The following is an 18,151-nucleotide window of genomic DNA, read 5'->3' as shown; positions in this document are numbered from 1 at the left end:
ATAGGAGGAAGGGAAGGAGAAAACAGAGAAGGAAGGAAGGAAGGAAGAAGATAAAATAAATAAAGCGCGTTTCTTAAGACGTTTTCGGCGTAGCCTTGGAAATAACGTGACATTTTCTAGTTAGCGATTAATTCTACAGACAAGACCTCAGTATTCTTCCATTAATTGATGCAGATTTTTTCGATATTAAAACGATAATCAAATACATAAAGAATTGTTAACGATAGATAAAGTATAACGCTGTAGGAGAGAGACCACGCCCTCTTTATCAGGCCCTTATCTCGTCGGGTGAGGAAGCTCCCTAACACCTCTTCCTAAGCGATTTATTTTGCCCCGCACTCCCTGCTATCCTCTTCTGTGTCACGTATTCAAATACCACCATACTCAGCATAGAAATCGTTACAAACCAGCCGTATCCCCCAAAATAAATCGCTAAGGAAGAGGTGCATCGGAGCTTAACTTACGAAAATACGGTGACGCTAATTAGGAAGGATGATTACCTGTAAGTGGGGTAATTAAGGGTCTTGTATATCTCACCTGCCTGGTTTTAAACGCGTCTTCCGAGCTGAATAAAGACGTCTGGAAGGAGCAGGAATAAAGTATACGTCATCGGAGTGAAGGGGTTATCTTTACTACTGTGGCATCTTATTCTTTATTATTCTCGTATCTGTTTTTACTTTTCATTTCACTCTTACTGCTTTTATTTATTTTTAACTATATTTTATTACTTTTATCATATTTTAATCATATACTTTTACTGTTTTTTGTTATATTTCTTGATATTTGTTACCACTTTATTGATTTTTACTACATTTTATTTTGACAATTATAATTTTACAGCTTAATTTTCACTACTTTTTATTATTTTAGTGTTTTATTTTATTTTTACTAATTTCTATCCTCTTTTTACCACCTCCAGATGACTTTTTATTTTCGCTATTTATAATTTTACAACTAAATTTTACTATATTATTTTTTAAATCTTTTTTTTATGTTTTAGTACTTTTATTTTATTCATACTTTTCATTATATATCTACTAATAATTATAATACTTTTACTACTTTTTATTATATTTTACTACTTTTTATTATATTTTTACTGCTTTTTATTATATTTTTACTGCTTTTTATTATATTTTTACTGCTTTTTATTATATTTTTACTACTTTTTATTATATTTTACTACTTTTTATTATATTTTACTACTTTTTATTATATTTTTACTACTTTTTATTATATTTTACTACTTTTTATTATATTTTACTACTTTTTATTATATTTTACTACTTTTTATTATATTTTACTACTTTTTATTATATTTTACTACTTTTTATTATATTTTACTACTTTTTATTATATTTTTACTGCTTTTTATTATATTTTACTACTTTTTATTATATTTTTACTGCTTTTTATTATATTTTTACAACCTTTTATTATATTTTACTACTTTTTATTATATTTTTACTACTTTTTATTATATTTTACTACTTTTTATTGTATTTTACTACTTTTTATTATATTTTTACTGCTTTTTATTATATTTTTTCAACCTTTTATTATATTTTTACCACATTTTTTTATACTTTTACTTTTTACTTTTTATTATATTTTACTACTTTTTATTGTATTTTACTACTTTTTATTATATTTTTACTGCTTTCTTATTATATTTTTTCAACCTTTTATTATATTTTTACCACATTTTTTTATACTTTTACTTTTTATATTTTCACAACTTATATTTTTTCCTTTATTTTTACTTTTACTACTTTTTATTATATTTTTACTTCTTATTTTTTATTACTTTTTATTATATTTTTACTCCAGACGACTTTATGCAGCCCAGGAAAGACCTATCGAACTGAGGGTCACATATACCACTGATTAACCTGTTCAGAATTATCACATTTTTTATTTATTTTATTTATTTATGTGTTGCAACTTCCAGACGATTATTATTTATGTATTTATTCATTTATATATTTGCTTCTTTATTTTTATTTATTTATTTATTTATATTGTTTACTATATTTATTTATTTATTGCTATTCTATTTTTATTTATTGATTTATATTATTTAATACCTACCTTACTTAATTTATCTATTTATTTTATATTTTTGCTCCCTTATTTTATTTATTTCTTTATCTTTGCTACTTCCAGACGAGTATATTCCATTTTTGAGAGATTTTTTTTTTTAACTAGCACTCAATAAAGCCTCCCCGACTTTAATATAATCGCCATCATATTAAAAACTTGAAAACAGTGACGTAATATATATATATTTTTTTTTCTCTTGCCAATTATAAGCCGCATTTTTTTTTACTTTATTTTATTATTTTTTTATTTTTTTGTGCACTTTTGGGTGTGTGTTTTTTTTCCTGTATACTGTATTTCTGTTGTTTTTTTTAGCAAGGGTGTTTTTCTGTGTATATCATCGTGTTTTGTGTATGCTAGGTAGGTGTGGTGTGTGTGTGTGTGTGTGTGTGTGTGTGTGTGTGTGTGTGTGTGTGTGTGTGTGTGTGTGTGTTTGTGAGAGAGAGAGAGAGAGAGAGAGAGAGAGAGAGACCATCTTATGTGTTCATTACATCCTGAATTACTTACTTAATAACCCAGCGCTGATGTTGAGGAGGGGACTATTCTCTCTCTCTCTCTCTCTCTCTCTCTCTCTCTCTCTCCCTCAATATATAAAACGTACGGAACCACAAATTTCGGGTAATTGCTTCCTGTGTAAAATGCCTAAGTAATTAATGGCAAAAAAATAAAGTTAATAGGAAATGGAAAGAGTAATTATGCAGGTAGAAAAATAATGACAACTGTAATAAGAGTAATAATGTCTTGTACTTTTATTATTATTATTATTATTAGTATTATTATTATTATTTTTATTATTATTATTATTATTATTATTATTTGTAGTAGTAATAGTAGTAGTAGCAGCAGCAGTAGTAGTAGTCGTTATTATTATTGTTATTATTATTATTATTATTATTATTATTATTATCTCCACCATCAGAAATAATAATAATGAAAATAATAATAATAATAATAATAACCCCACCTCACAACCTCACTCAGTTATTACCAGTCCCCAGCCATCAGGACAGCGTAGCCAGATAAAACACCCTCTCTACATGAAAAAAAAAGCTCGCACTGTTACCAGAATTAATTGGAACGATATACTGCGTGCCGGTGTGGAAGGGAGGCTGGAGAGGGAGACCAAGGATGAGGTAGGGGGTGGAAGTAGGAGGTGGAATGATGTGAAGGTTAAAATGAAGGTGGTGAAAGGATGAATGCTGAGAGAGAGGGAGAGAGAGAGAATTTTGGAGTGAGTGTGAAAGAGTGAAAGTAAATGAAAATAAGAATGAGTGATATAATATTTAATAATGGGGTTGGAAAAATAGACAAAATAGGATTGGAAATAAATGGAAGGAGAAGGAGAGGGAGACCGAATGTTGAGGTGGGAGAGGGTGTGAGGGAGGGTGGTGTGTCGTGGGGAGGGGATCGTTAGTGAGTAGGGACACACGCTTGGAGGTCTTTTGTCTGGTTTGCCACTCACAGGATGAAGCGTCAGGAAATTATTAGGCAGGGATAGAATGGACATAGTGTTAGATAGGTGGATAGATAGATTAATAGATAGACAGGTAAATGGGGTAGATAGATAGATTAATAGATAGACAGGTAAATGGGGTAGATAGATAGATAGAGTAATAGATAGACAGGTGAATGGAGTAGATAGATTAATAGACAGGTAAATGGGGTAGATAGATAGATTAATAGACAGTAAATGGGGTAGATAGATAGATAGATAGACAGGTAAATGGGGTAGACAGGTAAATGGGGTTGATAGATAGATAGACAGGTAAATGGGGTAGAAAGATAGATTAATAGATAGACAGGTCAATGGGGTAGATAGATAGATTAATAGATAGACAGGTAAATGGGGTAGACAGATAGATAGATATACAGGTCAATGGGGTAGATATAGAGGTACACAGGTTGATAGATAAATAGAGTTACATACAGAGGTACAGGCACAGATAGATAGACCGATAGATAAAATCCAAGCTGACTGTTCTTTCCCATTGGCGATAATTATTGAAAACGTTATATTATACACACCTGTTGAAATAATATGGACAGTGTTAATTAGCAGAATCTCAGGAAGCAGGTAAAGCAGAGAGAGAGAGAGAGAAACAAGTCACACACACACACACACACACACACACACACACACACACACACACACAGGTAGATGATAGATAGATAGAGATGTTTTGGCAAGGCAGATAGATAGATAGATTGATTGAATGATTGATTAGAACATAAAACTAACCAGGCAGAGACAAACACAGATTACAGATAGATAAGTAGGCGTATTAAACAGACAGATAAAGAAGTAAATTTATCACCGAGATAGATAGATATGAACACAGAGGAGAAAGACGCAGGTGGATAGATACAAATATGGTCAAAAATAGATAGACAACAGCGGCCAGCACTAAGCTCCGAGACACAAACGAACACAAATGAATAGAGAGACAGACTGACATAAAAAAACAAGCACTTTCCGTGTGTCATGTCGAGAGGGTTGGGGACTTACATACATGTGTACAAGCACATACATACATACATATACAGGCGTGTATCATGCATGCATTATTATAATACATACATGTACTGTATATAAATATCAACGCACATTCATACACACACACACACACACACACACACACACACACACAAAACCCCATACTAGTTTGTCATTTTTCATTTATGTGTGTGTGTGTGTGTGTGTGTGTGTCCTACCTCCAGATATGACAGGGTCAATGTTTTACTCTCTCTCTCTCTCTCTCTCTCTCTCTCTCTCTCTCTCTCTCTCTCTCTCTCCGGTGAGCTGGTAATGTTTATAACGCTTGCTGCTACGGAGTGTCTTTTTTTCGCTATATTACTATGCATGTCTCGTAGTCTGTTTTTTCGACACTTCTTTTTCTGTCCATTTTTATTTTTTCCTTGAGGCCTCTTGAATGATTTTGGAACCCCAAATGTGTATAAAAGTGATAAGTAACCACCAAAAGACGGGCGCAGAACCACAAACACACACACACACACACACACACACACACACACACACACACACACACACATTGGGATCACCTCTCTTCGAACGGGCCCTCTAGCCTGTTTTTTTTTTTTTTCCGTGATTCGTTTCTCTCATTGGAGTAAAAAATTTAAGGGAATATATTTAATTTGTTTTGTGGCTAAATCTGTCTCCATATATTTATCTGTGTATGTATTTTTACTTTTCACGTATTTACCCTTCTGTGTGTGTGTGTGTGTGTGTGTGTGTGTGTGTGTGTGTGTGTGTGTGTGTGTACGCCCCACTGGCTCACTTCTCTCCTGTCTTTCTCCTGTCAGCCTGTCCTGTCGGCTCAACCCTGTCTCTCTCCTGCCTCTCAGCTCTCGGGAAAGTGAACCCTAGTGAAGCATATCCCCCCTCTCCATATATCTATCAGTCCATCTGTCAGTGTGTCTATATATCTGTTTATGCATCTATCTCCCTACGTAGTATCTGTATCTATCTGTCTGTCTTACGTTCTCTCTCTCTCTCTCTCTCTCTCTCTCTCTCTCTCTCTCTCTCCAGCACCCCTCCTTCCCTTCCCATCAGTCTCGCCTCTTTCTCTCCACATTTTTTTTTACCCTTTTTTCCCATTTTCCTCCTCTTTTCCCTCCATACTTTTCCTCCATTCCTCCCCTCTGTCCATCACTCTCCTCCACCCCTCCCTCTCCCCTCTCTCACCTGGAGGGATTGACAGGTTAGGGGGAGCAGTTCATTATTTTACCTTTGGGTCCTTCAAGTTTAGGCTGCAGTCCACGGAGTTCACGTTTCAGATGAACCCGGGAGAGCAACAACTACTACTACTACTATTACTGCTACTGCTACAGCTATTACTACTACAGCTATTACTATTACTACTACTATTATTACTACTGCTACTACTACAACTACTACTACTATTATTACTATGACAGCTACTACTACAACTACATTTAGGTCCTATTTCTCATGGTATTTTCTCTAGCGATGTAATACGCTCGTTGCATCTTAATATTCTCTCTCTTTTTTTTCATTTATGTTAGGGCACCCGCCATTCACTCATTAGATGTAGTGCTACCTTCATGTGACTCTGCCCTGAATGACAAGGCAAATTGTTTCTTATACTTCAGGAATTAATTTACTTCGCTGGTTGGTAACCATAACAAAAATATACTGCAGGTGGTTTAGTCAGTTAAAGCACTATAAGCAGATCGGGTGTATTAGGGTTCAGCTCCAAGGGTTGGTAAGAAACTATTGCTGATATACTGCCGTTCAGGGATAGGTTACTTGTCACCATTGCCTTAAATATCTGGAATGAACAGCCTAGCCTCGGGTTCCTACGCTCCTAATGGGTAAAGGAGATCCAATTTTGTGAACAGATGAGTTTATTCTTTAGCACTGAGAGAAGCAAAAAAGCCAGCTGGAAAAAAACAGCATCCACTTTCTCGTCCTTCGTGAGTGGCAAATCAAAGAGAATCACATATGGCCAGAGAAACACACCAAGCCTCTCTCAGCCCGGGAATATTTAGACGACAGAGGGAAGTGAGGAGGACGAGAGGTAAAATTTTAGACGAACTTTTGATGCGATTTTTTTTTTTTTAATATATCCTCCCCTCAGTTCTTCTCCCTTCCTTCCCCTCTCCCTCTCCCCTCTCCTCCCCTCCCCTCTCCATCCTCTTCTCCTGCTCTGCTATCTCTCATCACTCCCTTTCTACCTGTCTTCCTCAGTCGCACTATCTTCCTTTCATGTGTCCAGCCTCTCTCTCTCTCTCTCTCTCTCTCTCTCTCTCTCTCTCTCTCTCTCTCTCTCTCTCTCTCTCTCTCTCTCTCTCACACACACACACACACACACACACACACACACACACACATCTTTAGTTAACTCCTTCCTCCCGAGCACTTCATATTTATTTTTCTCTACCTCCAGACGATTTTATTCAGCTCAGGGGGACGGTTTTTCGGATTGGATGGGTTGGGTTCACTCCTTCATTAATCCCTTCACTACTAAGACGCACTTCTAATACGAATAAAATAAGTAAAGTAATAAAATAATCACGTCTTGGGGCTGAAAGGGGTACAGGGCGAAGATAAATTGAAATTGGTGTAGTGAAGAGTTACTGAAATAATAGGAAGTGTGGTAAGAGAATTTTTTATGTATCTGTCTGTCTGTTTATCTATCTGTGTGTCTGTCTGTCTCTCTGTTTATATGTTTGTTTATTTATGTGTCTGTTTATTGTCTGTTTGCGTCTTTATCGATCTGGCTTTATCAGTCTATGTCTGGCTCTATCTATAGCCAAATGCCTTACTCTGCAGGGATGGCCACAAACAAATCGCCTCCATGACACCCTGACTTCCATAATTAGGCTGCTGTCCCTTCAGTTCACCCCTCCAGCACATAGCTCTCCACCTCATACTCGGTCTCTTCCACAACCTCATCCCCCGGTCTCTCTCTCTCTCTCTCTCTCTCTTTCTTTCTTTCTTTCTCCACCTCATACCTGGTCTCTCCCGCCATCTCATGCCCGGTCTTCCCTTCCCCTTCTGTCCATCCACCCCTGTATCACATACCTCCCCATCCCATCCCTCCACCTCATCCTCGGTCGCCTTCTCACCATCCCCCTCCACCTCAGTCACACTCTCCTAGTCAGTATCTCTTTCTCTATTCTTCACATACCCAACAAACCATTTCAGGGTACTTTTCCAAACACATTAAAAAAAAAAAAAAAAAAAAAAAAACGAAAATTCAGAAGCCTTTCCAGTTCCATAAAATCATGAATATTTTCGACGATATGATCTTTGAAAATCTGCTCGAAATACGGAATGGTTCTGGGACAAAAGTTAATGAAAAAAAACACAGTGTAATTAAAAGGCGAGATTAATCAAATATTGGGTGAAGAAACGCTACCCTAAGTGGCGAGAAACAGTTGTGCATTTTTTTTTTTTTTTTTTTTTATGTGTCCGACTCTGGGCATAGGCTTCACAGCCTGCTATCATAGCCCAGCAGTCCTCGTACATACCATACACCTCTACATGTCACCACTTCGGCGCTAACACCCACCGTCCATATTGAATACATGCTAGGGCTGTCTCGTACAGGACTGGTGTATTGGTATTAGCGGGGGTATTTTTACGACATGTCGGCGGGTCTTCTGGTAGATCAGTAAAGCCTGATTTAATGAAATTCAAATCCTTAAACTGTTCCCTGCCCCAGCCGGGATTTGAACCTGGGTCCATTAGAACCTCAGGCCACCTCTCTACCGATTGAGCCACGCCTCCCCCAGAGGGCCGTACTCCTAAGTGGCTTTCAAGATTTCGTAATTCCTTTTCCTTAGCGATTTCGTCTCTACATTGCACATCAGTACCGTAGAATGTGTTTTTGATGCTGTGTTGATATTAGCACGATATAAATAACATACAAGAAGAATGTTAATGTGTAAAATGCATAATAAATCGGCAAGGAAGAAGTGCTTCGGTACTAGAGACACATTCAATCCTTAGGAGAGATTTCTTTTTATTGAACTTATGTATTGTCTTCATGGGTCCCTTCACTGCTATAGATCTCTTTAGTTGAATAAATTTAGAGTTAGAAAGAGCAAAATAAAAAAAAAAAGTATCAGCAGAGTGAAAGGGTTTAAATTCCATGAGGTGACGCCTTGGACAACATGGACGCCACATAACCTTTTTTTTTTTTCCAGGTCGATACGTATGATTGAGAGATGGGAGGTTATTATTATTATTATTATAATTTGTAGTAGTAGTAGTAGCAGTATTATTTTTATTATTATTATTATTATTACTAATTATTATTATTATTACTATTATTATTATTATTATTATTATTATTAACTTTTTCGAAACAAGTAAATCATGTGTTTCCTCTCCATTAACCATAGTATTTTTCTTTCTTTTTTCTTGCCGGTTACGATACTGGAGGGAATAAGGGAAAGAGCCATCCTATTTGCTATCCTTGTCTCACACTTGTTTGTTGATATTCAGTGGTGGTTTTGCCTCTGCAGATGACCGTCATAGGCTAAATGTAGGAGTCTTAGTAGCAGTAGTTCACATATATTATTGTTTAGGCTCCTTTTCCCCCTGCAAACCTAATTTCTTTCCCTTTTTTCCCTCCCTTCTTCCCTGCCTTTCTTCTTCCCTCAATTGTTCCTTCTCACTCCCTCCCCCACTTCCTCCTTCCCCTGGCCCTCTCCCTCCCTTCTCTCCTTTCCTCCTTTTCTCCCTCCTCTCCCTCTTCCCCTTCTTCCCTCCTCTCCCTCCTTCCCTCCCTCCTATCCATCACCGCGTTATCTTCTCTACTGCACTCAGTTCACATCTGCTTACCTTCCCCCCCCCCCGTACTCCTCTCTCTCTCTCTCTCTCTCTCTCTCTCTCTCTCTCTCTCTCTCTCTCTAACTTCATTCCTACCCCACCCAACCTCATTCCAGCCACCCACTACCTCAATGTTTCCTGCCTCCCCCTGCCTGACCTCACCTCAGTTTCTGCCTCGCCATCCTCACCCTGCCTACTCAGTTCCTGCCTCGCCTTCCTGTCTTGATTCGTGCCTCTTCTCCGCCTAACCCCTTCTCATTCCTGCCTCACCCCTGCCTGCCTCAACCCACCTCTCCTCCGTATCATCTCGTCAGCTTCGCTCCTTCTTAACGCAACCTTACCAATGCCTACCTTGTCTCTCCCTTGCCTCACCCCTCCTCCTCCCTCCCCTGCCTCTTCATCCACCCCGTGCCTCTCACCTCATTGTATTTTTGCCTACCTTCTGCCTCCTAAAGTCCTCTGTCACTCGTGCCATTCTCCCTCTCATTCCTGCCTCACTCCATCTCATTCCTGCCTCACTCCATCGCACCCTCTGCCTCAACCTCATCTCATTCCTGCCTCACTCCATCTCACTCCTGCTTCACCCAGTCTCCGCCCTGCCTGCCTTGTCACGCCCGAGCTTGCCTGCCTGTCACTCATGTGTTGGGCGGGCATGCATATTGTTACTTGGTGTGTGTGTGTGTGTGTGTGTGTGTGTGTGTGTGTGTGTGTGTGTGTGTGTGTGTGTGTGTGTGTGTGTGTGTGTGTGTGTGTGTGCTCGCGCATATAACAAACCATCCTACTCAAATCGTGGTCAAAAGAGTCAAATATTACCCTATTAATAAAATGTCAAGCTCAGTCTATATAGCTGAGATGTGGGAAGAAATTTATAACCAACTTCATATACTGGGCAAAGTACACGTATATGAAGGAAAAAGATTGTTACATTAGTCTACGGATCTAAAACCCATCATTGAACCCTTCCCTGAGAAAAGACGATAAAACGAAAGAGTTAATGGGTAAATAAGAATACAGAGGAATATATTACATGGGTATGTTCTAACTCTCACCCATGTTGTTAGCTGGGAAACGAGATCGGGATGGTGATGATGATGGTGGTGGTGGTGGTGGTGATGAGATGAGAATGATTATGATGCTGTTGATGGTAGTGGTGGTGATGATGACGGTGATGGTGATGGTGAAGATGATGATGATGATGATGATGTAAATTGTAAATCGTGTTCTCATATTTATGGCTGTGGAAGTTGTTGCTGTTGTTTATGAGAGCACCATGTAAACAAGATATTACTTCGGGAGTGCACGATTATTTTAAATGTGATTCTCTCTCTCTCTCTCTCTCTCTCTCTCTCTCTCTCTCTCTCTCTCTCTCTCTCTCTCTCTCTCTCTCTCTCTCTCTCTCTCTCTCTCTCTCTCTCTTTCTTTCATTTTTTTTTTAGTCTTCAGGTTTTAAAATCTTGATAGCTTTCTGTTCCTGTGAACAATTTTTTTTCCATATAAGCACTTAGCATTATCAGAAGCTAACTACATACATCTAAATGTGCTAAGAATATAGTTGTAGTAGTAGTAGTTACGAGAGAGCAAGCGTGGTGAAGCGATGTTTACGTTCAGCTGAAAAATGAGCCGCCCGACACGACCCGGCCCGGCCCGAAACGACACGGCTTGACCGCGACAGTTTTCAGAGGCTAATAACTTTCCTACTATGTGAGGTAGAGGAGAGATTCTTTCAGCAGGTAGTAGATACATTCATTGAATTTTGTTTTTAGCTGTATATTTACTGATGAAACCAAAGAAACCCCTTGGAATCCGAGCTTTCCAAGGGAATTTACCAGGGGCTTCAATGGACATGTTTCATTATGAAATCGAATTAAAAAAGATTTCCTCTTGTAACACTGCGATTTCTTGCAAGAATTCTGACAATTTAATATGGATATTACGCTTATCACTTTACATGAACGCTTTCTGTGTGTTTAAAGGGTGAAGTCAGCAAGGGTAATCGCCCCATTTCTGGGTGTTATCATTCGATCGGTAGGCAAGCGTTTACCGACGCAGTTCTTTGATACGGCAAGTCGGGAGCAGAGAACTGAACATTGTTTGTGTGATAGATGCTACGGTGCCTCGCAATATATACATCCAGAGAGAAAACGCGAGAAAGTGAATATTATAGCACAATTATTATTCTTTTATTGTTCAACTACCTCACCAGATGTGTTGAAAGTTTACACCAATATGAAATTATGATGATAGGCGGACGTACAAACGCTCGCTCGCTAGTCACGCTCTCACAAAGCGCACTTTACTGGTAGTAGTAGTACCGTGTAGTAGTAGTAGTAGTGGTGGTGGTGGTGGTGAAGACAGCGGACGTAAATGTATTCTCTCTCTCTTCGGATTTTCTCCTGTCTCTTTTGTGAGTGATAGCTTCAATTTATTCTGTCTGTGTTCCTGTCTCCAAAGGCGCTCTCTGTCTGTCTGTCTGTCTGTCTCTCTGTCTCTCTCTCTCTCTCTCTCTCTCTCTCTCTAGTCCTTCCTCCCCCACCTCTCTCACTCTCTCGCTGATGGACTGCGCCTATCTTTATTTTCTTTCCCTTTCTCACTTTTTCTCACTCTCTCACCCCAGTTGCCTCTCCTTTGTCTCCCGTCGGTAGTGGCAAATTGTTTTTCTCTTTTTTTCTCACTCTTTCTTTCTCTTTCTTGACTCTTTTCCCACTATAGACCTATATATATATACTGACTTTCTTTTCTTTTCGTTTCTTTTTTTTTCTTACGTGTGTGTGTGTGTGTGTGTGTGTGTGTGTGTGTGTGTGTGTGTGAATATCTGTGTTTTACCATTGATAGAGTTTTTCCTGTAACCGAAAATCATTAAAACGTTCAGCCATACAATCTGTCACCTTATATTTCTTCGTTTGAATGTAGTTTTTATGCAGTTTTTTTTTTCTTTTGCATCGTTTGTTTCTCTCTCTCTCTCTCTCTCTCTCTCTCTCTCTCTCTCTCTCTCTCTCTCTCTCTCTCTCTCCCCTTCTTCCTTCCTTCCATACATCCTTCTTTCAGCCATCCAACCTTCCTTCCCTCCTCTCTCTTCCTTTTCTCTCCCTCCCTTCTTTTCCGCCTCTCCTTTCTTCACTTCTCCCTTTTGTCCCTCCCCTCCTTTTTTTTCCTTCCCTCCTTCCTTTTTCTTTTTCCCTCCCTCCCTCCACATCCGTCCCTCCTTTCTTCTCTCTCTCCATTCCTCTCTCCCTTCTTCTTCTTTTTTTTTTTACCATCATTTCGTTCTTCTCTTCCTCTGTCCCTTCCTTCCGCGTTTGTATCCCTTCTTCACTCTTGTTTTTCTCTTCCTCACTTCCTTCCTCCTCTTCCGCCCCTGCTATCTTCTCTTCCGCCCCTACTCTCTTCTCTTCCGCCGCTCCTCTCTTTTCCATCTTCGCTCTCCCCCATCCCTCCTTTTGCTATCTCTTCTTTCATCTCTTCTTTTCCTCTCTCCCTTCCTTTTCTTTCACACTTCTCTTTTCAATCCCTTCTCTCCTCTTTCCCTCCCACTTTTCCAACCTTTTCCATCTCTTCTTTCTTCCCTCTTCCTCCTTCTCCTCCTCCTCCTCCTCCTCCTCCTCCTCCTCCACCACAACAACAACACCTGTCATACACACTCGTAATTAACAAACATTTCCACCAATTTATTCACAGCCACTTATCAGGATTTATACGCACATGTGCACGCAGTTTTGTACACGACACGACGCACACGGGCATGTAAACCTGTCTTACATATATACCTACAGTGCATGAATTTTTACATCCACACTTAAGGTATATGTAGTTTCATACCTACATACATACATACATACATAAGTGCAAATTTAGCATACATATATACTTATCTCTTCATCAATCCGTTCATCTGTGTATGTATGTATGTATGTATCTCTATCTATCTATCTATCTATCTGTACATGCATGCATACATACATACACACATACATACACATATATACCTTCATACATACATACATGCCTGAAAATCGCAACACAATACAAACGCCAAAAAGAAGCCTCTGTGATGGAGTTAGTCAGCACCAAGCGATTTTACTCACCCTAGATAATCCATACGAGACAGATGATTTTAAAACAGGTATTTATTCAGACGATTTTGTTCAGCTGAGAGGAAGTATAGCACGTATGGGGCTTAAGTCTGTCTCTAAATCTGTCTTTATTAATCGATCTCTTCATCTGTCTTTATATCTGTCTTTGTTTTTTCACTACCACATATGTGTATTTTATTTAGGGTGACGTCAGACGGTTTTCTTTTACCGAGGAGTGTTGAAAATCAGAGGGTTAAACTGTTCATTTTTCAGGTGGAATCGAACCCGCGACCATATGAATAGCTACTCACGCCACTACCACTAGCTTACACACACACACACACACACACACACACACACACACACAATATCAATCCAGCTGTCTGTCTGTCCGTCCTTCGCATGGTTAAGTATGTGGCGTCTAATCCCAGGAAGTAGTATTAGTAGTAGTAGTAGCTCCAGCGTCATGTCAAACGTGAACCCAGTGGACTGCAGACTAAAGTAGTTCCTCTTCTCCCACAGACCACCATCCCCTTGAGTGGCCATGGAGGCAGGTGTGAGACGTTTGTATAACCTGTCAGCCCCACCGCCTAATTGTATCAGTGCCACCACGTGAAGGCTTCTCTCCAGCACCATGCCCCAGGTAATCATGCCACCTGTTGTCTTATTTTTGACGTATATTCTTCTCTCCAATACATATGATGGAGGATATTAGCACAGAATAATATTGTTTTGTATCTAATGTTATTGTGATATTACTTTCCCTTATAGGTTAAAATAGTGTAGTGTATATTTTCTGTTCATCCATTCCTATGAAATTTCCGTGACCTGTTTTTTCCTTGGTTGTCAGTTTTACCGCTCTTACTTTTTCCTACCGGCTTCGACTGGATTAATTAGTAGGTAGGGATGTCTTGTGCTTGTTAGCCTTGTCTTAGACTCCTACAACAGGTGATTTAGTAATAATCTAACCTTATGGCAAACAGCTTGAAAGAACCTTTAGATATGTTAGTTTTTTTCCTTTGAAATCGTTTGTATTCTGTTGTACTCTCTCTCTCTCTCTCTCTCTCTCTCAGAAAACAGTTAAAACCCAGATTAATTGTGTGATGAGTTTCCTTTTTTTTTGCCTCCAGTAAGCTAGCCAGTGTTTTGAAATGTTCCGACACTTTTCACAATAGTTCGAGCAGCTGTAATCAGTTTTTCGAAATTTTATCAACTTTTGGAGAGGATTTTTTTTTTTTTTTTTTTTTTTATAGGTATGGATGGTGGAGGTTTGTGGTGGTGGTGATGATGATGGTGATGGTGATGATGATGGTCGTGTTGATGGCGATGATGATGATTATGATGATGATGGGGATGGGGATGATGGTAGTGGTAGTGGTGGTGATAATGATGATGGTGATACAGTGAAGGTGTTATCTGTGGTAGGGGTGGAGGTGATGGTGATGGTGGTAGTGATGGTGATGGGGGTTGGTGTGATGGTGGTAGTGTGGTGGTGGTGGTGGTGGTGATTGTGATGGTGATAGATTGAAGATCATGATAGAGATGATACTGGTGGTGATGGTGCCGGTAACGATGATAAGGGTGATGATGGTAGTGATGATGATAATGGTGGTGGTAATAATGATGGAGTGAATGATGATGGTGGTGACAGCACTGGAGAGATTTTTTTTTTTGAAAGGTGATGATGATGATGATGATGACAGGGTGGTGCTGCTGTTAATCGTGGTGATGGAAGTATTGGAGATGGTGACGGTGAAGATGATGATGATGATGATCTTGATAGTGATGGTGGTGGTATAGTGGAAATGGTTGAGATGATATGTATGGTCGAAATGATGATGATGATGATGGTCATGACGATGACGGCTAGTAATGACCGTGATTGTGGTGGTGATAGTGATGTTGGTGACAAGTGGCTGTTTGAGTGGTGGTGATGAGAGTAGTAACAGTGGTGGTGATAATGATGATGATAATTATAATGACTGTGATGGTGATAGTGGTGGAGATGATGATAATGATGATGGTGATGGTGTTAATTCTAGTGATTGTGGTGGTGATGGTGGTAGTGATGTTGCTGGAGAGGGGATGATGACGGTAATAGTAGTGACTGGTTGTGGTGGCGATAGTGAAGGAGATAATGTTTTAAAATGCTGGTGATGGTAGGGAAAAGGAACAAAGGTGACGAAATTTAATGAAAAGGAAACGGAGTGAAGAAAAAAATTGAGGAAGAAAGAAAGAGACAGAGAAGAAGGGAGGAAAAGAAAATTGGAAAAGAAGAAAGGAAAAGAAAGAGGAAGAGGAGAAAAATAAACACCAAATGGATAGGAGAAAAGGAAACTAGTAGAAAAGAGTAATTGAGAGGGAAGGAGAAAGAGGAAGGAGGAGAGAAAAGGAAAAGAGGTAAAAGAAGGAAGGAAGAAAGAGGAACAGGCAGTGGGTGACAGAAATAAAGAACGAAAAAAGAAAGAGAGGAATTAAGGAAGATTACGGAATGAGGAAGTGGGAGGAAGGAAGGGAGAAAAAAGGGATGTAAGCTAATCCTGAGAGAGAGAGAGAGAGAGAGAGAGAGAGAGAGAGAGAGAGAGAGAGAGAGAGAGAAAGCGCTCTGTAACTTGGGTCTGCCTCTTTTCAAACATTCTGGTTTATGTTGTGAAAAAGGCATCTCTCTCTCCCTCTCTCTCTCTCTCTCTCTCTCTCTCTCTCTCTCTCTCTCTCTCTCCTCCTCCTCCTCCTCCTCCTCCTCCTCCTCCTCCTCCTCCTCCTCTCCTCCTCCTCCTCCTCCTCCTCCTCCTCCTCCTCCTCCTCCTCCTCCTCCTCCTCCTCCTCCTCCTCCTCCTCCTCTTTCTCCTCCTCCTCCTCCTTCTGAACATCATTATCATCCTTCTTTTTTCTCTCCCCTTCTCCTTTTTCATCGCCTGCTCTCTCTCTCTCTCTCTCTCTCTCTCTCTCTCTCTCTCTCTCTCTCTCTCTCTCTCTCTCTCTCTCTCTCTCTCTCTCTTATTCAAAGAATATTCCGAGAATAATAATGAGCGATTCAAGGAAGAAAGATGAGATGAAGGACGAGGAGGAGGAGAGAGGGAGAGAGAGAGAGAGAGAGAGAGAGAGAGAGAGAGTGAAGACAGCTAAGGCGAGATAGGGTAAGAGAGGATGGGAAGGGAGGAGAGATGAAAGAGAAAGCAAGCCAGAGGGAGAGAGAAAATTAAAGCAAAGAAGGAGGCATAAAGAGAGGGAGTGAAAGAGAGGAGGAAGGATAAACGCAGGAAGGAGAGAGAGAGACAGAAGGGGAGACGAAAGTGGAAGAGAGAAACAGGGAGAAAACTAAATTAGAAAGGCGAAGGAGAGAGAGAGACAGACAGACAGACAGACAGATGATAGTGTGGTGAGAGTTTGATGGCAGATATATTGGATAATCGATTGATAGATAGTCTTTTATGTAACCCGTTAGAGAGAGAGAGAGAGAGAGTTTTCAAACCTATAATTGACTGCGTTATCATTATTTTTAATTTACGGGGACAGGTAAGCATTCATATCACTCAGCAGTCGGCAGGAAAAGTACGAAGGATCGGTGCGAGAGAAGTGCAGTAAGAATTGAGGTTTATTTATTGTTTTGCTTGAATTGTGTGTGTAAGTGTGTGTGTGTGTGTGTGTGTGTGTGTGTGTGTGTGTGTGTGTGTGTTGAGATTAAAAGGTAAATGCGTATTCAACCGATTTTACTTATGAGTAAATTCGTCCTCATTTACAAACAGAACATGGGATTCGGCAGTTCTCCCATAATCCTTCGCTTGGGGGACGTAATCCTTTTTCATTCAACAGGAGTATGTTTCTGGTAGCTCTAAGTGGCTCGACCTGAATCGCCTTGGTCTTTCCTACATAAATTCAGAGTTCAAGGAAGGTGGATAAACACTAGGTACTGTACGTTGTAGATAAGAAAATGGTACTTTACTCTTTGTACCCTAACTTGGCCGAGATGTTTGTGTTTCTACAGCTTACGTCACGCTGGTTGATAGAAAAATAAATACTGTCATTCTGCGACCTTTTCGTGGCACTGCTTCGTGACCAGCATCATTTTTTAGTTTTGATCTGCTGTTACGACTCAGCATTCAAGATGGGGAGATGTCAGGTTGAGGCCAAGTTAGGGTAAAACCAGTATAATTATTTAACCATAATGGCCGTGTAATAGACATGTATAATTTGACCAGATTATTGTGAGATTCATTTTCTTCGTTGTAGGATCCCATTTACTATCTAGCATATTGTAAAGTAGATTTTTTTTATATTCATTTACAGCTATACTGAAGAGGTCTGGTTTATTTCGGTCATGTGGAAACTTTTGCCAGTAATAATATTTTACAATCAGAGGTAGCCAGTCAGTCGCCACTCAACTTGTGTTTCATTGAAAGTTTTGTGGAGTTAGATTTTATGTGTATGGAATAAATCCATGCAAACATTTTACACAAAATAATATGCATACAGAAAGAGAGGAGAGGGGGCTGAAAAGGGCAAAGCAAGAGGGAAGAGGAACACCGAGCCACATACACTCTGCGGCGCCAGCTTGCCACGTTTCACTACCTCGCTGGTCATAGATTGAGAGAGCGGAGGGAGAATTGGAGGGGATGAGGAGAGCAGTAGGAAAGGTTACTGAGGAGGAAACTGGGAAAAG

The sequence above is a fragment of the Coenobita brevimanus genome, chromosome 25 (genome assembly GCF_032717465.1).
Source record: "Coenobita brevimanus isolate Jiangsu-jjx chromosome 25, ASM3271746v2, whole genome shotgun sequence".
NCBI lineage: Eukaryota > Metazoa > Arthropoda > Malacostraca > Decapoda > Coenobitidae > Coenobita > Coenobita brevimanus.
This window is presented reverse-complemented; position numbering follows the sequence as displayed.